Raw genomic sequence first — 20,063 nt, 5'->3', positions numbered from 1 at the left:
AAACTCAAATTCCAAATGCCAGTCCAGAGAATGCATTTTTCAAAAATCCATTTCAACTCCCACATATCACAGTAGAGGTCATCTATAATTAGGTGGTGGCCAAAGTGATGAAAACTCAAATCTATTGACCCCCTTTTCATAAACTCTTCACCACAATTATTTCATGTGTCGGCAAAGAATGAGCATCTCTCCCTCAACTCCACTGGCTAGCTCTTTTTTAAGTTCGCCTTGTTTTGCTGCCTTCTCATGCCCAAGCACCTATGGGTCACTCATCAGTCAGGCATCCTTGGTTTGTGTTTCCTTGTGAACACGGGTCACCACAGGAGACACAGTCACCTGCCTCGTATCACTGCAGACATTAGAAGACAAAGCTATGTTTCTTGTAATATACCCAAAGGCCTACTTCATCAGTCTTCTAGAAGAAGAAAAAAAAAAAAAACAAAAACGAAAGAAAACTTTAATGAAAACTCACTCTATCCTGATAGAAACAAATATTTCTAGAATATTTGTTGAGAACACAAATATTGTTTGGAACCTTTCTCTAGAACACAATGACTTAAGGTGATGTTAAAGGTGATGCATCCTCACAGCCCTGGCTTTTGTTGGCAGTCATGGTGGTGCTGGAGGTGGTGGTGAGATTTTGGGTGTTTGTTTTGTTTAATTTATCTTTCTGTTTTTGGCCAGTGTGAAAGATTCTGCTATGGTTACTATCAATTCTCATTTAAAGAAATAAGGACAATGGTATTAATAATGAAACAAAAGTACTCCTTTTTACTCTCTGTGGTCTACAAGAAGTTTCGAATTTCACTCAGATCAGAACTCCATGTTTTACTGATGTGAAAGTATGTGGTTTTTGCGACAGCCAGGTTCTTCTAATATTCAACTTTGTTGTTTTTTACTTTCAACTTACAGTAAATGAATCCCAATTTTTCCCCTTCATCAAAATAAGCCCATTTTCAAAATAACCAAGCCACCTCATTTATGATACTTTTCATGAATATTATATAGGCATAAGGGTATTTAAACCTATTTTATTGAATTATACAGTCTCCACTATGAAGGAGATTGCTCAGTTTTTGTCTGTGGATGCCACAGGACACAACGATTCTGGAGAAGCACAGAAGAAAGCCAAGTCCTGCCTCTGCTTACCTCCCCTTTCCCCTAATGACCTCCCAACCTTTGTTTCTGGAAACATTTAAACAGAGAAATCAGGGATCATCAATCGGTCCACAACAAGAGAAGAACAATCACTGTCATCATGCTGTAGCCATCATCTTTAACCTTGGCTCTGGCGCTTCTTCTTGGAAATTCCTTCGTGTGTGCTCAATCCGTCTACGGAGCCTGCAAAGTAGGTGACGCAAAAATTACTCTCCTCCAATTGCTTGAACCCGGGAGGCAGAGGTTGCAGTGAGCCAAGATCACACCACTGCACTCCAGCCTGGTGACAGAGTGAGACTCCATCTCAAAAAAGAAAAAATTACTCTCCCCCACTGTATATTAGAAGGAACGCAGGTTCTGCATAGGCAAAATGGCTCACGCCTGTAATTCCAGCACTTTGAGAGGGCAAGGTGGGAGGATCACCTGAGGTCACGAGTTTGAGACCAGCCTGACCAACATGGTGAAACCGCAACTCTACTAAAAATACAAAAACTAGCCTGGCGTGGTCAATCGTGCCTGTAATCCCAGCTACTGGGGAAGCTGAGGCAGGAGAATAACTTGAACCTGGGAGGTGGAGGATGAGGGAGCAGGGATCGTGCCATTGTGCCACTGTACTCTAGCCTGGGCAACAGAGTGAGACTCCATCAGAAGAAGAAAGAAGAAGAAGAAAGAAGAAAAAGAAAAGAAGAAGGAGGAGGAGGAGGGGGGAAGAAGGAGGGGAGGAGGAGGAGGAGGAGGGGAGAAGGGGGAGGAGGAGGGGGAGGGGAAGGAGGAGGAGGAGGAGGAGGAGGAGGGGGGAGGAGGAGGAAGAGGGGGGAGGAGGAGGAGGAGGGGGGAGGGGAGGGGGAGGGGGAGGGGGAGGGGGACGGGGGAGGGGGAGGGGGAGGCTTAGAAAGGACAGCTGATTTGCCTTGGAGCCCCCAGCAATAAGTGGGAAGATCCACTCCTTGATCTAAGTTTTATCATTCTGTAACAAGGGCTCTATCTACTCTACTCTGCCTAAGGGGGACACTCTAGATTTTATTTGTCTGTTTTCCTCAGTACTTTGTACACCACTGGCTCTTGGTTGCTTCATCGTGACATTGTGATTCCACCAGCAAGGCTGACAGCCAGCACATACTTGATGGCAGCACTGTTAACACTGGAGTTGGTTTCAATTGTCAGTGCCGGGGCCATACCAGTTGTTAAATATTTTCACCATCACTAGGGTCCATGAATTTTCAGATGTGTCACAAGCAATTTACTATCAACAATTGTTTAAATCCTAAAGTTCCAAATCATTTTTGTCTAAAAACTAGCACTCTTTCAAAGTTATCCCTATGATATTGTCACTCACATTCCCATTTACTTGCTTAAGAAGCAGGCTGAGGCAGGAGAATTGCCTGAACCCAGAAGGCAGAGGTTGCGGTGACCCGAGATCGCGCCATTGCACTCCAGCCTGGGTAACAAGAGCGAAACTCCGTCTCAAAAAAAAAAAAAAAAAGCAGAGTTATAAACAGTTTTTCATTTATTCCACTTCACCACAGCCTGTCTTCCCTGTGATATGGGCATATCACAGCCCTTCGTGTGCTGTGATATGAATATTATCCATTAATACATCGTAAGAATCCTGGATAAATAAAGCTGAGAAACTACTTTTGTAAATGTTGGGGGCAGAGGGTCCAACAATTTGGCTTTCCTAGAAAGAGAAGAGAATATCTGAATTCCCTGCAGACTGGGAAAACCTCTACCATCAGTCCTAAATTCTGAAAGGGCCTGATATCGAAGCAACAAAACTTAGCCCTGCTCGTACTCCCTAGCTCTGTCACTAAAAAATTGTGTCCAAACAGAGGTAATACAGGTGTGTTACCTGTTCCTCAAATTACACACACACACACACACCCCAGAGCACAGAATGAATCCACTGTACTACTACAGGTGACCCAAAATGCCCCACAGTCCATTCAGTACATGTAGAAACAATTTATCCCAACAATGTTTAAGAGATAATCAGCAATATTCCATATGTTAATAAAGTCACATTGAACATCCCAGTTAAGAGCTCATCTCATAAGACTAAATGTATCACCTGTCTCCCTCACTACACTGTAACCTCCCTGTGGGGAAGAACCAACCATCTATTCAAGTAAACACTTACTGATCATTTATTATGTGCCAGGCACTGACCTAGAAGGTGGGGATATAAGAAATAACTTGAAAAGACTAAATCCCGGTGGTCATGGAGCTGACATCCCAGTGTGGTAAAAGCAGAAAATTCATCAACAGGTAAAGGTGCACATAATTTTCAGAGAGCAATAAATGCTCAAAAATAAACTAAAATAGAGTACAGGAGAGAGGTAGTGCCGGATGTGCGGACACAAATGTTATCTATGTTACCATTAGTTCTAACCATTGATTTGAGGCTTTCAAAAAAAACAGTCATGCCTGAGTCCCACCCCCAGATATTCTGATTTAATAAACTGGAGGTGGGCTTGGACAACGGTGTTTTTAAGGGTACTCCAATCATTCTAACACACCACCAGGACTGAGATCCACTGCTATGTATGATTTTAAAGGAGGACAGGCTTTGGTTTCAAACCTACCTGTCACATCCCATCTGTGTGACCACAGGAAAGATATTTCATTTCTCCAAGCCTCAATGCCCACATCTGTAAAATGGGATAATAAGAGTAATAGACACCTCTTTGTGAGAATTGAATGTTACATGCAAAGTATAGCAAGGTTTCTAGCACATGGAAAGGACTCAGTGTTTTCTATCATTTACTGTTATCGTTAACAGTTAAAAATATGCACAGAAGATGCAAGCTGAGGGCTGCAGGCCAAATCTGGTCCCTAGACGGGTTCTGTTTGCCATGTGCAGTGTGGACTTACAATGTGCTTTGTTGTTGTTTTGAGTCAAAGTTGACGCTACTGAGTAAGATCATAAGTTGCATTTTTCTTCTTCCATGAGGAAGTATCTCTCATAGTGCTTTAAAAATACTTGAATGAGCTGCCAACATTTTAAGAACCAAAGAGTTTACATAAAAACCTGGCAACGATGCATCTCCACGTGGCAATAATTAGCTAGCGCCAAGCGGCTGCCACCCCTTTCACAGAGGATGCGATCTTGAGCACCTTCCACTCCCCACCACACACTGCAGCTCTCTCCCCAAAACACATGCCCAGACCATGGCATTTCATCAGCACACCAATACTGTTACTTTCCTTACAATAAAGAGGAAAACAAAATATTTCCTGTACCCAGGACTCTAAAGTGGGAAGAGGTTAAGCGAGACAAAGGGCTTTGTGTTTCAAGAAAATGTGCCTGACTCTGGAGGAATACGGCCTACCATATCCTGGACACTGAAATGGGAGCTTTGCAGACATTAGCTCCATTCATTCCACTGTTCTGTGAAGTACTTTCCATGATCACCGTTTTCAGGCTGGATGCAGTGACTCAGGCAGGTAGATCATTTGAGGTCAGGAGTTCGAGACCAGCCTGATCAACATGGTGAAACCCCCATCTCAACTAAAAATACAAACAAAAAATTAGCCGGGTGTGGTGGTGCACACCTGTAATCCCAGCTACTCAGGAGGCTGAGGCAGGAGAGTTGCTTGAACTTGGGAGGCACAGGCTGCAGTGAGCCAAGATTGTGCCACTGCACTCCAGCGTAGGTGGCAGAGTGAGATTCCATCTCAAAAAAAAAAAAAAATTCAAGAATGAGGAGATAACCCTAAAGAGGATAAGCAACTGCCTTCAGTCACACACACAATAAATGAAAAGTCAGGTACAGAAACACAACTATCTGACTTCAAAATTGAAAATTCTTCCCCCATACTATGCCACCTTCACCAGGGGGAATATTTAGTCATTAAACTATTGAGCAGAACAACAGGTCAACGAGAAAATCCTTGGGAAAGAACACCATTAATTTAGAATAGTATATGCCTTTCTCTGGTCAATGTACTTTGGTTCATGACGCTGCTAACATCATCCATCCCAAATACTTTCAGCCTTCGAGAAACCTTCAAATCACACAATAAAACCTGCTCCTCTTTTCCTTTTATCTTACATAAAGGTCGTTCTCTTAGGTCTATAATCAAAAAGACTATAAAAAGAAAAAAAATAACTTTGTGCTTTTGTGTATCTTTGTGTCTGTGTGTGTTGTATTGAGAAAAATCAAAACCAATACATGAAATAGAAGACGAGAACCCAGTGAAACTCAGCTCAAATATTAACACTATGAGGAAGGCTCTCTGGACTCACCTTGTCAGAATTAACCTGCCTCCAGATTCTAATACAGGCTATTTGTACCTATCTTAGATTTCCATATCACATTATACTTATGGGTTATGTCACCATAACTATGTTTTATTTACTTTTTATGCCCCAATCCATGCTTGCTGCCAGTGTTAAGCTCAAGGGAAGGCACAGAGTTGGATGTTCAGCAAAATGGTTGTTGACTTGAGGGCTGCAAAATAGAGTGAAATCAAGGTAACGCTGACCTTTTTCTAACCATTTTTTAAAAAGTAAATTATATTTAGTATTTAGCTCCTACAGAGCTAGGCTTTGTGAGATGTAGAGATTAATTTTTTTAACTACTTTGACTTCAAAGAACTGATCATCCACTGGGAGAGGCAAAGCCACATATATAACCATAATGCAGGAGGAATAAAAATGAAGTCTCCTAAGAGATATAAACAAAAAAGTCCTGGCAATTGAGAGAAATGTGCAAGCTAGGAAATTTCTCAGCCTTTTGCTATCCTCTATAAGTGGTCAATTAAAATATTTCAGCCCAAATAAATAGGTAATTTATTTCCCTGATAATTTAATGACATTTCTTTTTTGAAGCAATTGACATTTAACTATCAGAAGAGCTGTTAAGAAAGGTCTCAGCCATAATAGGGAATTCAACTTTTTTTTTTTTTAAGGAAGCTTAAGAGAAATTATCTTTGTAGTTCAGCAATTCTGGAAGAGCCTGACTTTTCTGACAATGTAACTGCAAAGGAACTTGAGTCAAAACACATGAGAAAAGAAAAGATGCTCAAGATATTTCAAGTCTACAATTATTTGCTGAACACATGCTAAGTGCCAGGAAATATGTGAAGCTCTCCAGGGAAACAGAGCTCAGCCTTTATTTGGGATGGCAGTGGGTTAGTGGTTCAGGATAAGACATTAAGATATAACTTTATGATAAGCAGCATAGAAGAGCAAAAAGCTATGAGATTTAAAGAGGAGAGAAAATATATAAATTAAGAACTTTATTGATATATGTGGCATGGCACCATGAAAACTAAATTTAGTAACTTAGCGTTTGTATTGTACTCCTGGTTCTGCCAATAATTTGATGACAGAACTTGAGCAAGTCCATGCCTACCTTTGAGGCTTCAGATTTCCCCCCATCATTAAAAAAGAAGCTTAAACTATACAGCCCATCCAGCAATCTTCGTCTACAAGCAAATCTGGGCATTAAACTACACTCTGCATTGGAGGTACAGCAAGATAATGCAAATTTTCTCTTATGCCATTTAAATCTATTTGCCATCTTAGAGGTTTGCCAACTCAGAGATTTGAAAGCAACAAATCGAGTAGCTACCAAGTTTGCATTTTTATTACAATTTTTATGTCTACAATTTACTGACTGAATTACACGCTGTTCCATCACAAAGGCTGGAGTACTCCTACAATATCAACAGGGGACACAGGAAGGCAGACAGCTAAATAGGGTCGTCTTCCATCAGAGCTCTTCTTCCATTTTTGGCACAGAAGGAACAGGGTAATTACAGGTCCAGCAATTACTACCTGATACTAGTCAAGTATTGACTAAAAATACTTGACTAGTATCAATAGTACTAAAAATACTTGACTAGTACCAATCAATACTTGACTAGTATGAAGTAGTAATCGCTGGACCTGTAATTACCCCGTTTATTTCCCATTAGAAACGGTTTATTTCCCATTAGAAATGGTTCCAGTATATCTTTCCAAAGCCATAGGCCTTTTCAAGTATTTATTTTCTAAATTATTATTGGCCAACCCTACCTTACAAAATCAGAATCTCCAGGGAGGGTTCTGGGAACCTATTTTTAATAACAGGTGATTTTGAAGATCAAGCAAGTCAGGAAACTCCTCTTATAGAACATCTGATCTCATTATTTATCACAAGTGTCCTGCTTTTTATCCTGTTTGCACATTTCTCCTACTTGCAATGTGCTTCTCCTACCTCCACTAGTGGCATACACGTCCCTATTATTCAGGGTCCAGGTCAAATACCACCTGGTTCCATGACTCTCCATACTCTTTCTTCCAGGGAAGTACCTTTTACCTCCCACAGTCCTTTGTCCTTTCTTTAAGTATGGAAGAGATCAGAGAAGAAGTCTGAGTCATTCATTCATTTATAAGTTCATTCATTCAACAAATAGCTACTGGTCACCAATCCCATGCCAGGTACTACTCTAGGCACTGGAGACACGGCAATGAACAAAACAGACTTCTCTATTTTCGGGGACATTTTAGTACAGGTGCTGGCAAGCTGTGGCATGCAGACCAAATCCAGATCATCGCATGTTTTTGGAAATAAAAGTTCATGAGAATATATCCATACTCATTCATTTACGTACTGTTTATGGCAGAGTCTTGAGTGTTTCATATATTGTCTGAGAGGAGACTGAGAAGCTGCAACAGAGACTTTATGGACCACAAATCTAAGCTGTGTACCATCTGTCCCTTTGCAGAAGAAAATTGGCCGACCCTTGTTCTGGTATATTTTTCACACATAGCACAGTGTTGAGTACATAGTAGGCAGTTAATAAATGCTTAAAAATAAAACAGATCAAAAGAATAAAATCATATAAGTCCTATGATAGAGCCTCTTTCACACGCCTCCGTCTCCATTCTTAATTATGCCTAATTCCCACCCAGAATAGAATGTTGTTAGCAACCACAGTTTAGCATGATAAAAAGGGAGGGAGCAAGCTTTCAAACCTATGGAAAAGTTAAGAAGTAAATAAATGTGCTGTGATTTCAAAAGTCATTGCTATTTCAGGCTCGTTTGTGATCATAACAGCTGGCCTGGCAAAATATATTACAATAGCTGTCTTTTCTGGCTTTCTAGAGCTTGCAAAAGTTTGGAGAGAGTTACTGCATTTCACTGGTTTGTTTGCCTTCATAAGATGCATCTTGTGGAGGAGACCTTTGTGTCTTCTGGGTCAAGCTGACTAAGGAGACTCAGCTTCGGTTAAACAAAAACACACAAGAGCATGTGAGGAAAACCCCATTCTGTCAAATGCCAAAGTAAAGTTCACAAATTCCATCGTCTATCCGTATCCTAAGAGCTGTCTTCTTTATCACGTCCATATGAAAACCCTGCCTTCTCTCAAGAACTGAAAACTGTACCATTTGCAGGACTCTTTTCAGAAGCTGAGTTACCATAAAATTTAAAGCGGAAAACTCATATATATATGGCTAACGTTTTCTAAGTCTTCTGCAAGGTTTCATTGTGGTTTACTGCAAAGAGTAACAGTTCTAGATTGAAAAAAGTCTCTGTTCCACAAAAGCTGTGGCACTCAGTTATGTAAACTTAGGCAAATCATTTAGCCTCTCTGAGTCTCTGTTTCTTAGCTATAAATTGGGATAACAGAAATTACACTGAAGGGAGAATGGGAGAATTAAATGAGATAGTAAATGCAAAGCAGCTTTCTCATAATCAGGAGAGAAACGGCTTTCAGTAACGGTTAGTTGTTTTCCTTCCATTTTGCCCAATATCATGTACCACGCAGCTCCCCAAACCTTGAAAATACCTTCATTACACTGTCTCTAAACACCCTTAGAATGTTATAATATGTTTTGTTTTGTTTTGATAAATTGGGCTGGGTATGGTGGCTCAAACCTACTATAATCCCAGCACTTTGGAAAGCCAAGGCAGGCAGATCGCTTGAGCCCAGGAGTTCAACACCAGCCTGGGCAACATGGCAAAACCCTGTCTCTACAAAACGTGCAAAAAACTCAGCCAGGTATTGTGGCACAAACCTGTAGTCCAAGCTACTTCAGAGTAGCTACTGAGTGGCTACTGTGAGCCCAGGACGTTAAGGCTGCAGTAAATTATGATCATGCCACAGCACTCCAGCCTGGGTAACAGAGTGAGACTTTGTCTCAATAATAATAATAATAATAATAATAATCAATAAAATCAATAAAATCAATAAATTTGGAGAGCTAGCATTTGTATATCTTTGACTTTTCCTTAGTCTGCCTTCAAGAAAATTATTTTTAATTTATTGCATCTTTCTTAAAAGAGAACTACTCTGAAGCTATACAATGGCTCTTTATTCTACGTCCTGGCAACTGATTCTTAGAAAAATATTCATTGAAATAACATTCCCCAAAAGACATTATACTGAGGACATCCTGATGAGCGTCACAGAATGGGTAATCAGGTTAGTTCTGACCTTCCCTCCTGATTTTGAAGTGAAACAGAAATGGCTGAGCTCTGGTTACTTTCACTTTCTGGTCCCCGTAGCCTTTGGCTCCTGGGATCCTCAGTGTAAAACATAACAAAGAAACTTACAAGTTTTCATCAAAATCATCTCCATTAACTTTAATAGATAGGCAGGAGACAAGCCGGTGTAGATATGTATGGGCAAACAGATAAATACAAATGACAGATAAAAATGTAGAGATATACGTGAAACAGGGAGGTAAGAACAGCCAGAGATGGTTAGATGGATGACCGGATGGAGAGGCAGGAAGGTGGGTGACTGGATAGAGAAACAGATGTATGAAAAAACAAGCATGGACAAAAGGAAGGATGGAACTAGGGCAAATGTAGAAGATGCTGAGCAGATACATAGAAATACATAGAGACAAAGGAATAAATCCATAATAAAAAAATAAAAGGTCAATCTTAGGACTGAATTACTAGAGAATCTCCTCTTACAATCTACTACTCCTTCAATCTTCATTTAAGAAAATATTCAAAGGTCTCTCTTCATCATTATGTCATCATATCCAGAAATGTGTTAACTACAGCATTAAATATGTGCCCAAACACAGAAAATGAACCTTTTGGGCAAAACCAATCTATTGTATTCTTCTACAAAGAGAAAACAGAAAGTCTTCCAGAAGGCATAAAGCAACTTATCTAACGCAGAACATTCAGGAGACCAACCAATCTATTTTTTAGTATATCTGTAACTAGTGTTATGTTCATTAAGAGAACCTGAGCTAACATATTTTGTTGTGGCCTGAATTCTCTAAAAATTAATAACTCTACAGGTCTGACCTTTTTACTTTGGATGAGATAGTAACTAAAAGTACTGCTAAACTCCAACTTAATACACTGTAATTTATTTTTTTAAATGAAATACTTCAAATTCCTTTCCTGCAGAAGAAAAAAAAAAAAAGGCCAAATGTCCCTGACATGTTTTAAAGTAAGTTCCCTTCTTGGTAAGCAGCTAACATTTAATTATGGAAACAAGGGTCACAAAATCCCAATGCATGTGAATATATCAGATAATGCAACATCATGCAGTGATTACAATATACATTTTGAGAACGCTTCGTGTTCTATAAAGAAAACAGAATAAAACTATACATACACAAACACACATATACAGATACACACTTATGAAACATGTTTCTTAAAAAAAAAAAAAAACAGAGAACAGAGTAGCCACATGTTTAAATGACAACAATGATGCCTGCAGAAAGGACTTAAGGTTATTTTAATTTTCTTCGTACTTTTGTGCATTTAACTTTTTTAAAAGGGTCTATATAACCTTCGTAATTGAAAAAGAAATGTTTGTTCTATTTTAGGGATCATAAAAGTCCTTTGTTGAGATAACAAATGGGAAGGTACTTTTTCTGTTTACAGAGTACTTTCATATGTATGAACTCATCTAGTCCATTCGGCAGCTCAGAGAAATGGGTTTGATGATGATCCCCAGGAACAGCAGAGCCGTGAAGCTCATAACTGGAAATGTGACACAGGCAGACCAGACCCAAGGCTTCCTGTTGCCCTGTTACCTTCTTTACAATGTCCATTCATTTTTCTCAAGAAAGGAGTTTTATTTTGCTTTCTAAAAGGTTCCAAAACTGTTTTACTTCCCTCTCATCCCAAGGTTCAACATCCTACTTTTTTAAAAACGAGAACCAAAAACCAAAAAACACAGATCCCACCCTGAATGCCTCACCACACAGAGGGAGGGGGAGCCTATTCACGAACTTTAAAATTCACTCTTGCTATTTTCACAAATTCATACAGCCAACTATCGTAAAGGGACTAGTCCAACCTATTAAGGGGAGTCCAGGCACAATTTAAAAACAGACACAGTCTGACCTAGAAAGGGAATCAGAGACAACGATTCAAAAGCTGCTTAAGACGACATAATGCTGAGGGAGAATTATAGTCAGCACCGAAGAGGCAACACAGCTCAAATCTGCCTGGTCTTGGAATGACTCACCAGTATTGCTGTGATGCTTTCCTGTCCCATTGATCAGACAGGTTTTTCCATTAGAACTTACTGACGATGTGCTCCCCAGCAAGTTGGTAAGATCAATTCTGTAGTTTTAAAATAAGGAAGATATGACTGAAATGTTAGAACACGGTCTTCAGACAGTACACACGAAAAAGCCCAGGGAGAGTCCAGGGCTGCATGAAGGAAAACTGGCCTCCCAGCTCAGCCCATGAGCAACTTCACCCGTCTGTCTGCTGTGGGTTTTTTAATTATGACAAAATCTGCTGCCTTATTAAGGTGTGAGACAGATAAGCTAGATAGAGAGCACGTATAGGAAAAGTCTGGGCCTGCTTAGGGCCTGGGACAAGAAGAAAAGTTGAGTCTTCACGAAAAGGCTGAAGCCTACAGAATAAGACAGAGCCTCATGACTGGCCTCACCTTCAGTGGGGCTAAGCTGTCCCCAGCTCCTGCAAACTCCTAGAACAGAACCCACTGCACACTGGGCAGAATAAATACTCATTATGGGAATGGGCCTGGGGTAGAAAAGGAACAGATGGTTAGAGCACTGAGCTTGTGTTCCTTTACAGCATTGTCTAGCTTCCTCTCCAGCTGAGACCACACCCTTGCGGTGACCTTCTCACTCTTTTCATGCCCCGAGTGAATCTTTCTCATCCTCACACCAACGGATTAAATGTCTTTTCAGAAAGCTTTCACTTTATGCACTGCACGCCATAGGGGTAAACTGGTGTCAGTAAATTTTGAGAAGGGGTACTCAGGAGAAGCGCATGCCCTCTATGCCCTAGTCTACACCCAAACATTTAGGGATGTGAGCTGAATTCAGGTAAAACCTCCCTAAGTGAGTCTTATCCAGAAACTTGGGTGAGAGTGATCGCTGTATGGAACAATCAACAACAATGGTATCTAAGAGAAGTAAAGGTGAAATAAGCAATGGAGTAGCCAGGCAAGTGTCCTCAAGAGGATCAGTGGCCAGGAGCCTGTACTCATGGTGGACAAAGGAAGGGGAGCCAGAGAGTGACCAGGATGACAGTTGTGGCATCCACTGTGGACAGGGAAACAGAACGTTCTTCTCAAGAAAAGAGCAGTGTGTCCTGTCAAAGATCTCCAGAGAAGAGGATACTATTAGGAGTCTTAGAGAGGTAAGTTGGGAAATTTGGGCAGCATTTGGGTTTGGAGACACAGGTTTGCAAAGGATGCTCACCTCAGGGAGACGAATTAATCTGTATCATATATTCAGTTAATTAACTTGGAAAAATATGACAGTAAAAGTAGATGAGCACATCTGTAAATTACTTAAATGACTGTTGAAACTGATAGACTCTGAAGAAACCTCGCATTGGAAAAAAATTGTCATAGGTCCCCAATTCAAAGATGTATAAGCCATCATGGCTACTAAATTTCTATGAAATATGTCTTTGGCCAAAACGAAGTAGCGAGCTTTACAGAGTACCTCTACCTGATTCCTTTGAATGTCAAAATCAAGTCCAATTAAGTTGTCTCAACAATCTCCAGAAACATCCATATTGTTTCACTTCAATATGAAATGCTCAATATAAAATAAAGGATTGAGGTGGGTAACAAAACCTAGCCCCAGCGTCCTTTGATAATGCCCTTTGTATATGTTAGCAGTTTCTTCATATATAAAAGAGAAGTGGCGATAAAAGATTCCAATTAATGACCAAAGCAGCTGCTCAGCTTGAGTCACTGAACTACTGAGTCACATTTTTAAAACCTGATAGGCAATCCTTCGTTCTCTATAAGCAAAATATAGTCTCTCATTTGCACCATCAATCTATTCAATCTCTGATTTGCAAGAATCCTTTCTGCTTTATTCACAATTTCAAAAATAAGATTTAACGACTCAATTAGAGCCTCCCACCTATTGTACTATTATGGAATTTACGTCTTTACCCCTTGGATTTTTTTTACCCTGCGACATTCTCTAAAATATTGTCTGGGAGGGAAGGAAAGAGTCTGAGATTCACAAGCACCGTCCAGACTCTGGCCCTGAGGGGTGGTTGTTATTTCTGAAGTGGGAGCTGATTCTTGCACTATGGACCTTGGCAGCATTACACCAGATTTGTTGACTCAAGGCTGAGTTATCTAAGTATGCCCTTCAATTGGCGTTGCATAAGTAGATTAACCAGCCTGAATTACAGACTGAATGACATCATTCCTTGCTCAGGAAACTGCCCCGGTTTCTCACTTCCACAATGTGGTCCTGTCCTACCATTCCAGCCTCCCACTTTTTCCCCTAAAGGAACTATGCTGACATTTGGGAAGAGCAGGGGGCATGCAGCCTGGCAATGGCAGAACATCTCCTTTCTCCACTGCTTCTTCTCTTTTCTTGTTTGCCATCCTTCCGCTCCCTTGTTCTCAAGCGAGAAGGCAGAGGGTTACCCAATTCGGAGAAGAAACTGGCCACGTGCAGCCCAGCTGCTGCCTTCCAGTCTTTGGGAGTTACCCGATTGTTAGAGGCAGATACTCCCTGCTCTTTATCTTTGGGAGTTTTACGCACAGTGTACCCTAAACGGGAGTTATTGAGTCCAGGAGCTATCTGAGAGGAAGAGGGTAAATTTCATTCATGGGCGCGGCGTTAGAAAGCCCGGCGAGCTACCGTTCCGCAACGTGGACGTTATTGCCATCTGCCTGTCTGACTCCATTATTTTCAACTGGTTTCAAAATAGGCAGAAAAGAGTGAGAGACAGAACAGCAAACAGAGCTGGGAGAGGGCTTGGTGACTTAGGCAGAGGCTAAATTCAGTTTCAATTGGCCTCCTAAATTATTCTCTATTGTAACCACACTAAATGTACACTACCTGGTACCTGGGTACATCCCGGCCTCTACTTTTGCTCTCACTCTTCCATCAGCCTAGAACTACGTTCCCAAACCCTTACCTCTTCCCTGCCCTAACCTCCAACCTTCTCAGATGTGGCCAACCTCTGGGATTTCCCCATCCCCTGAACCCACACTTCTTCTCAAGCATTTTTGTCTAAATCACTCTGGAGTTACATAGACATGTTTAAGACAAATCTCTACAAGACTCTAAGCTCCTGAATGTCAAGGGCCGAGTCTTCAAATCCTCCTTCTCATCCTTCCCCCACTGGACCAAGTTAAACATTTACTGAAAACTTACTATGTGCCAGGCATGAAAGTAAGAGCATTATATTCACGATCATGTTTAACTTTTCCTAGGAAATAGGTACAGACATCAGTCTCTAGATAGAACAGGGTCTGTGCTCAAAGGGATTCATCATTCCAGGCATGCCTCGCTGCCTCTGGTGTAGGGAAGCTCATAGACTTGAGGCAGACTGGCAGATGTGGATGAAAGTGAGGCTCAGAGAGATTACGTGCATAGATTATGTGCATTTCAAAACTGACTGCTCCATCTTCACTGCCTAGACCTTCGTCTACACTGCCCCTGGGTATAAGGAAAAAACAATTCTCACTTACAAACAAAGGCTGGGCACGGGGCTGACATCTGTGATCCAAACACCTTGGGAGGCTGAGGATCACTTCAGCTTGGGAGTTCGACACCATACTGGGCAACATAGCAAGACCCCAGCTCTACAAAGAGTTTAAAAATTAGGTGAGCACAGTGGCACATGCCTGATGTTCCAGCTACTCAGGAGGCTGAGGCTGGAGGACTGCTCGGGCTGCCAAGGCAACAATGAGCTGTGATCGCACCACTGCACTCCAGCCTGGGCCACAGAGTGCAATCCTGTGTCTAAAACATAACAACAACAACAACAACAACAACAAAAGGAAGATGGGAAAAATCAAAGTCCAAATGCTCACTGTTCCACAAAGGGCCTAATTGCTCCATGTGAACAAGACTCCTCATCCCCAATTTTTGCTCTGAAGACAGAGGTCTGGATGACTGTGGTTTTGTCACCAGATGAATAACAAGCTCTGAGGACTGCTAGAATTACAAGGCCCAGACCAGATCCACTCACATATAGCTGGAAGCTTTCTAGTAACTCTAACCGTGCCTGGGGAATGAGCTGCTCAGAGAAGTGAGTCACTTACTGGAATCTGTGCTGCCTGCATTACTCAGCTGATATTAATACACCCACTTGTTCATTAAAGTTTAATTGGAGTTCATGTGAATTGGTTTCACCGGATACTTAATCAAAGAGAACTGTTTGTGTATGAACTATTCAAATACAAAGCTAGAAAGCACAACTCTCCTCCAGCCTCTAAACACATCCACTGGCTGCTCTTTCAATTCTGTTGACACAGTAAGTGAGTCAGAGAACGTGGGACAATGACCTTGAAGGAGGATGGGAAAAAGCCGCCTAGATTCAAACACGAAACAAGAGTAAATGAAAAATCCTTTGTGAGAGGCCAGCCACAGTTCTTTAACTCGTCAGCTACAGCCAGACACTGGCCAGGACTCGAAGGAGAACTCCTAAAAGGGAGGTTGTTCCCTCTAGTTTCTTTCTGGAGTTCATTATCAAAGCTGCAGGTCTCCTTTCTTCCCTGGGCACCTGTGTTCTAGCTGTACATCTTTATTTTTAAAACGGATGGATAAGAAAATTAACCATCATTCAACATAATCACACATTTCTCTTGTGCTGACAAGCAAACCATGAACACAATCCGTAACGCCTATTTATACAATCAGGACTGTCAGTACCCTGTTATTTCTTATCAGATACCTCACTAATCAACATTTCAGAAAGTATATACTTTTAAAGCTTCTGAGAAAAAAAAATTGTGCAAGAAGTTAGGTGGAAATATATTTGTATATGTTTGGTGGCTCTGGTTGTGTTATCAATTTTTCCTTAAGTGCGTTCATCATTGTTAAGTATGCACGACTTCTTTACCAAAAACGAATCAATGTGAGTTTCAAACCTGGCACTATGCACTAATCTGAATCCCTGAAGCAATCCTCAGAGACAGCAGATTAAAGGGAGATCCACTTTTTTTAAACAGGTTTATTGGGATATTGAAATATAATTTACATACAATTCACCCATTTAAAGTTTACAGTTCTGTTTTTAGTATATTCACAGCATTGTGCAACCATCACTACCATATAAAGGACATTTTCAGCATCCCAAAAAGAAACTCACACTTATTACCAATCACTCCCTATCCTCTACCCAACCCTGCTGGCAACCACTTTCTATCCTACAGAGTGTATTATAGATTTACCTATTGTGGGCTTTTCACATAAATGAAATCATATAATATGTGATCTTTTGTAACTGGCTTCTTATTTATTTAGGAGATGGAGTCTGACTCTGACGCCCAGGCTGGAGGGCAGATCTTGGCTCATTGCAACCTCCGCCCCTCAGGTTCAAGCCGTTCTCCTGCCTCAGCCTCCCGAGTAGCTGGGACTACAAGCACATGCCACCATGCCCCACTAATTTTTGTATTTTTAGTAGAGACGGGGTTTCACCATGTTGTCCTGGCTGGTCTGGAATTCTTCACCTCAAGTGATCCACCCACCTCAGCCTCCCAAAGTGCTGAGATTTCAGGCACGAGCCACCACACCCAGCCTTATAACTGGCTTCTTTCGCTTGCTGTAAGTTTTCAAGGTTCACCCATGTTGCAGTATAAATCGGTACTTTATTCTTTTCACTACTGAACAATATTCCATTTTATGACTATGCCACATTTTGCTTATTCATTCAGCCAATATCTACTTCTTAAAAATAAAATAACCTTTTATCTACCCAAATAATAGCAAATGATTTGATAGATATTATGAGTTTGACAGATATTTGCTCATCCCTTCAATGATCCATTCATAACTGTCCTATTACCCATGTTTAAAAGTGAAGTCCGCACTAGACAATTCTCAACGGTGGGATGAGGTGGCAGTACCTGGCAGCCTAAGGCATTCTACATGTAAAACTCATTGAGATGGTTCCTAAGTTTAATGTTTCAGTACACAAAGAGCTCTCGCTGGCATGATATAGCTAGATTGTGGGCTCCCTAAGTTAGGAGCCACAGTTACAGTGCCCCAGGAGGGCAGGCTTAGGATACACTAAAGGAACAACACTCAAACCATCTCTCCTTCAAGAAAAACCACATTTTCTGCTTCTTAAGATATTAAACCCAACCACTTAGTACTAAATACCTAAAATGTGCTGTGCACCACCATTATAATTAATAAGATATGAGACCATTCCTCCAGAGTTCAAGATCTAGCAGAACAGACACATAGAATAAATCAATGCCAGCTCAAATAAAATTAAGGGTATAAGAGAAACTCAGAGAAGGAAATCTTCCTTCCATTTGTTATGTCTCACTTGCAACGCTAGTGATTTCATTTCTAACCTTGTTCGTAGAGTTGGAGCCAATTATTACACAGGATAGACAATACATAGACTTCCATGAGGATAGATAATCTGTAGCTATGTGTGTCATGAAAAAGTACACATTGATCTTTAGTGGAGGCATAAATCACACCAATAAAATTACCAGATGACGCAGACCTCAAAAGAAACCATCAAAAATGGAAAGTCAAGGGGTCAAGGAGGTCATCTGTCAAAAGAGAAACACTTCTGCCTCCTTACCAAGCATGTTTTTCAAGACATTATCAGGAAGCTAGCATTTCACTGAGAAGTTGCTACCCAAGAAACCATGTAGTGTGAATTAAAAAAATAGATTTCTAAAACCTACGTCAGGTATACCATATTCTAGTACATGACCCTAATAATACAGCGCTGGGCTTATCGGGCACTGTGTGTCTAAGAGACTCGAAGGCATTTTCCAGATAATTCAATCCTTCCCATCTCCCAAGCAAGCACAGTACAGACCCTTAAGTCACTAGGAAACTCAAGAGAATATTCCATCCCTCTTGTTCGTTATTCTGAGGACAGGCCCAGTCTTCCAGATAAAGGCACTCTGCAATCAGAACTAGATGCCTGAGTCATGCTTCTGTTTTTCTGGACTGTAGAGATATTGACCTCCTTAGATCCAACTCATGAAACACAGTAGGTCTGCACACAGTCCAAAAACAATTGATATGCTGAATGAGAACATATTTCTCTTAAAATTTCTACCAGCATGAAACTCTCTGTAACATGCCCCTCCAGTTTGTACATCAATAGAAGTGCTCCTCTTTAAATTCATATAGCAAGTTTGCACATCCTGTTTCCAAATTACTTTATGCAAAAAAAGGAATTTTACCTTCACTTCTCTTGTTCATTAAAGCAAGATTCAGGAAATGCTTTGACATTTGATTTTTGAAAAACCCACGCTAGTTTAACGGAAGGTCCTAGAGATTCATTGCTGTTTAAACTTGAGGAGAAACAAGGTAACATCAAATCACAGCTAACTTTTTAACAGATCTTTTTAAAGAAAATAAAATTAATATGGGCATTTTTAAGCTATATTACAACTCTATATAACCAGATACTGCTTGATAAGAATGACTTCAGTACAATCAAATCAGGGTGGTGGAGCAGAAAGCACCCTAGAGTCAAGTGTGCTGGGTCTGCATCCAGCACTGCTTTAAGAATACTTATTTCACTTCTCTGCACCTCAGTTCCACTATTTCTAAAAGGGAAACAATGATAAAGCCTGCCTTGCTTACCTCATAGAGATGTCATAAAGCACACGTAAGAAAATGGGTACATAAGTGTTTTTCAAAGCCACAAGCCCCACATACAATGTAAGGCATCATCTTCATGTCCTTTCTTTGCTTCTTTTTTTGAGAAAGAGTCTTGCACTTTCACTCAGGCCAGAGTGCTGTGGCGCTATCCTAGCTCACTACAACCTCCGCCTCCTGGGTTCAAGCAATTCTCCTGCCTCAGCTTCCCAAGTAGCTGGGACTACAGGCGCCTGCCATCATGCGCAGCTGATTTTTTGTATTTTCAGTAGAGATGGGGTTTCACCATGTTAGCCAGGCTAGTCTCGAACTCCTGACCTCATGATTTGATCACCTCAGCCTCCCAAAGTGCTAGGGTTACAGGTATGAGCCACCGCTTTCGGCCAATGTTTTTTCCTATAAAGACATTCTTTAATGACATGAAAAACACTTTTGCCTTTCTGTTTATCTTTTCTTTTCTTTTCTTCTTTTTTTTTTTTTTTTGAGACGGAGTTTCGCTCTTGTTACCCAGGCTGGAGTGCAATGGCGCGATCTCGGCTCACGGCAACCTCCGCCTCCTGGGTTCAGGCAATTCTCCTGCCTCAGCCTCCTGAGTAGCTGGGATTACAGGCACGCGCCACCATGCCCAGCTAATTTTTTTGTATTTTTAGTAGAGACGGGGTTTCACCATGTTGACCAGGATGGTCTCGATCTCTTGACCTCGTGATCCACCCACCTCGGCCTCCCAAAGTGCTGGGATTACAGGCGTGAGCCACCGCGCCCGGCCTCCGTTTATATTTTCAATAGGCCAGAGAAACATTTCAAAATCAACACTACCAATCCCAGGAAGTTTCACGTCACACACACACACACACACACACACACACGCACGCACGCACGCTTTATA

General features: G+C 41.1%; 1 protein-coding gene across 15 annotated transcripts in view; it reads right to left on the bottom strand.

The window, feature by feature from the left end:
- The window catches only part of LPP (LIM domain containing preferred translocation partner in lipoma), a 736,333-nt gene that overhangs the window by 577,454 nt on the left and 138,816 nt on the right, over positions 1-20,063 (bottom strand). Inside the window, exon 1 of one of the 15 annotated variants that reach the window (XM_074404691.1) lies at positions 3,741-3,762. The exons of the other annotated variants lie outside the window; for them this stretch is intronic. The gene's annotated coding sequence lies outside the window, so the exon portion shown is untranslated. Of the gene's footprint in view, positions 1-3,740; positions 3,763-20,063 lie in introns of those variants that run through there. 15 annotated transcript variants of the gene reach the window in all.

The sequence above is a fragment of the Saimiri boliviensis genome, chromosome 8 (genome assembly GCF_048565385.1).
Source record: "Saimiri boliviensis isolate mSaiBol1 chromosome 8, mSaiBol1.pri, whole genome shotgun sequence".
Classification (NCBI taxonomy): Eukaryota; Metazoa; Chordata; class Mammalia; order Primates; family Cebidae; genus Saimiri; species Saimiri boliviensis.
The sequence above is the reverse complement of the archived record's forward strand: the minus strand, read 5'-3'. Positions and strand labels throughout refer to the sequence as shown.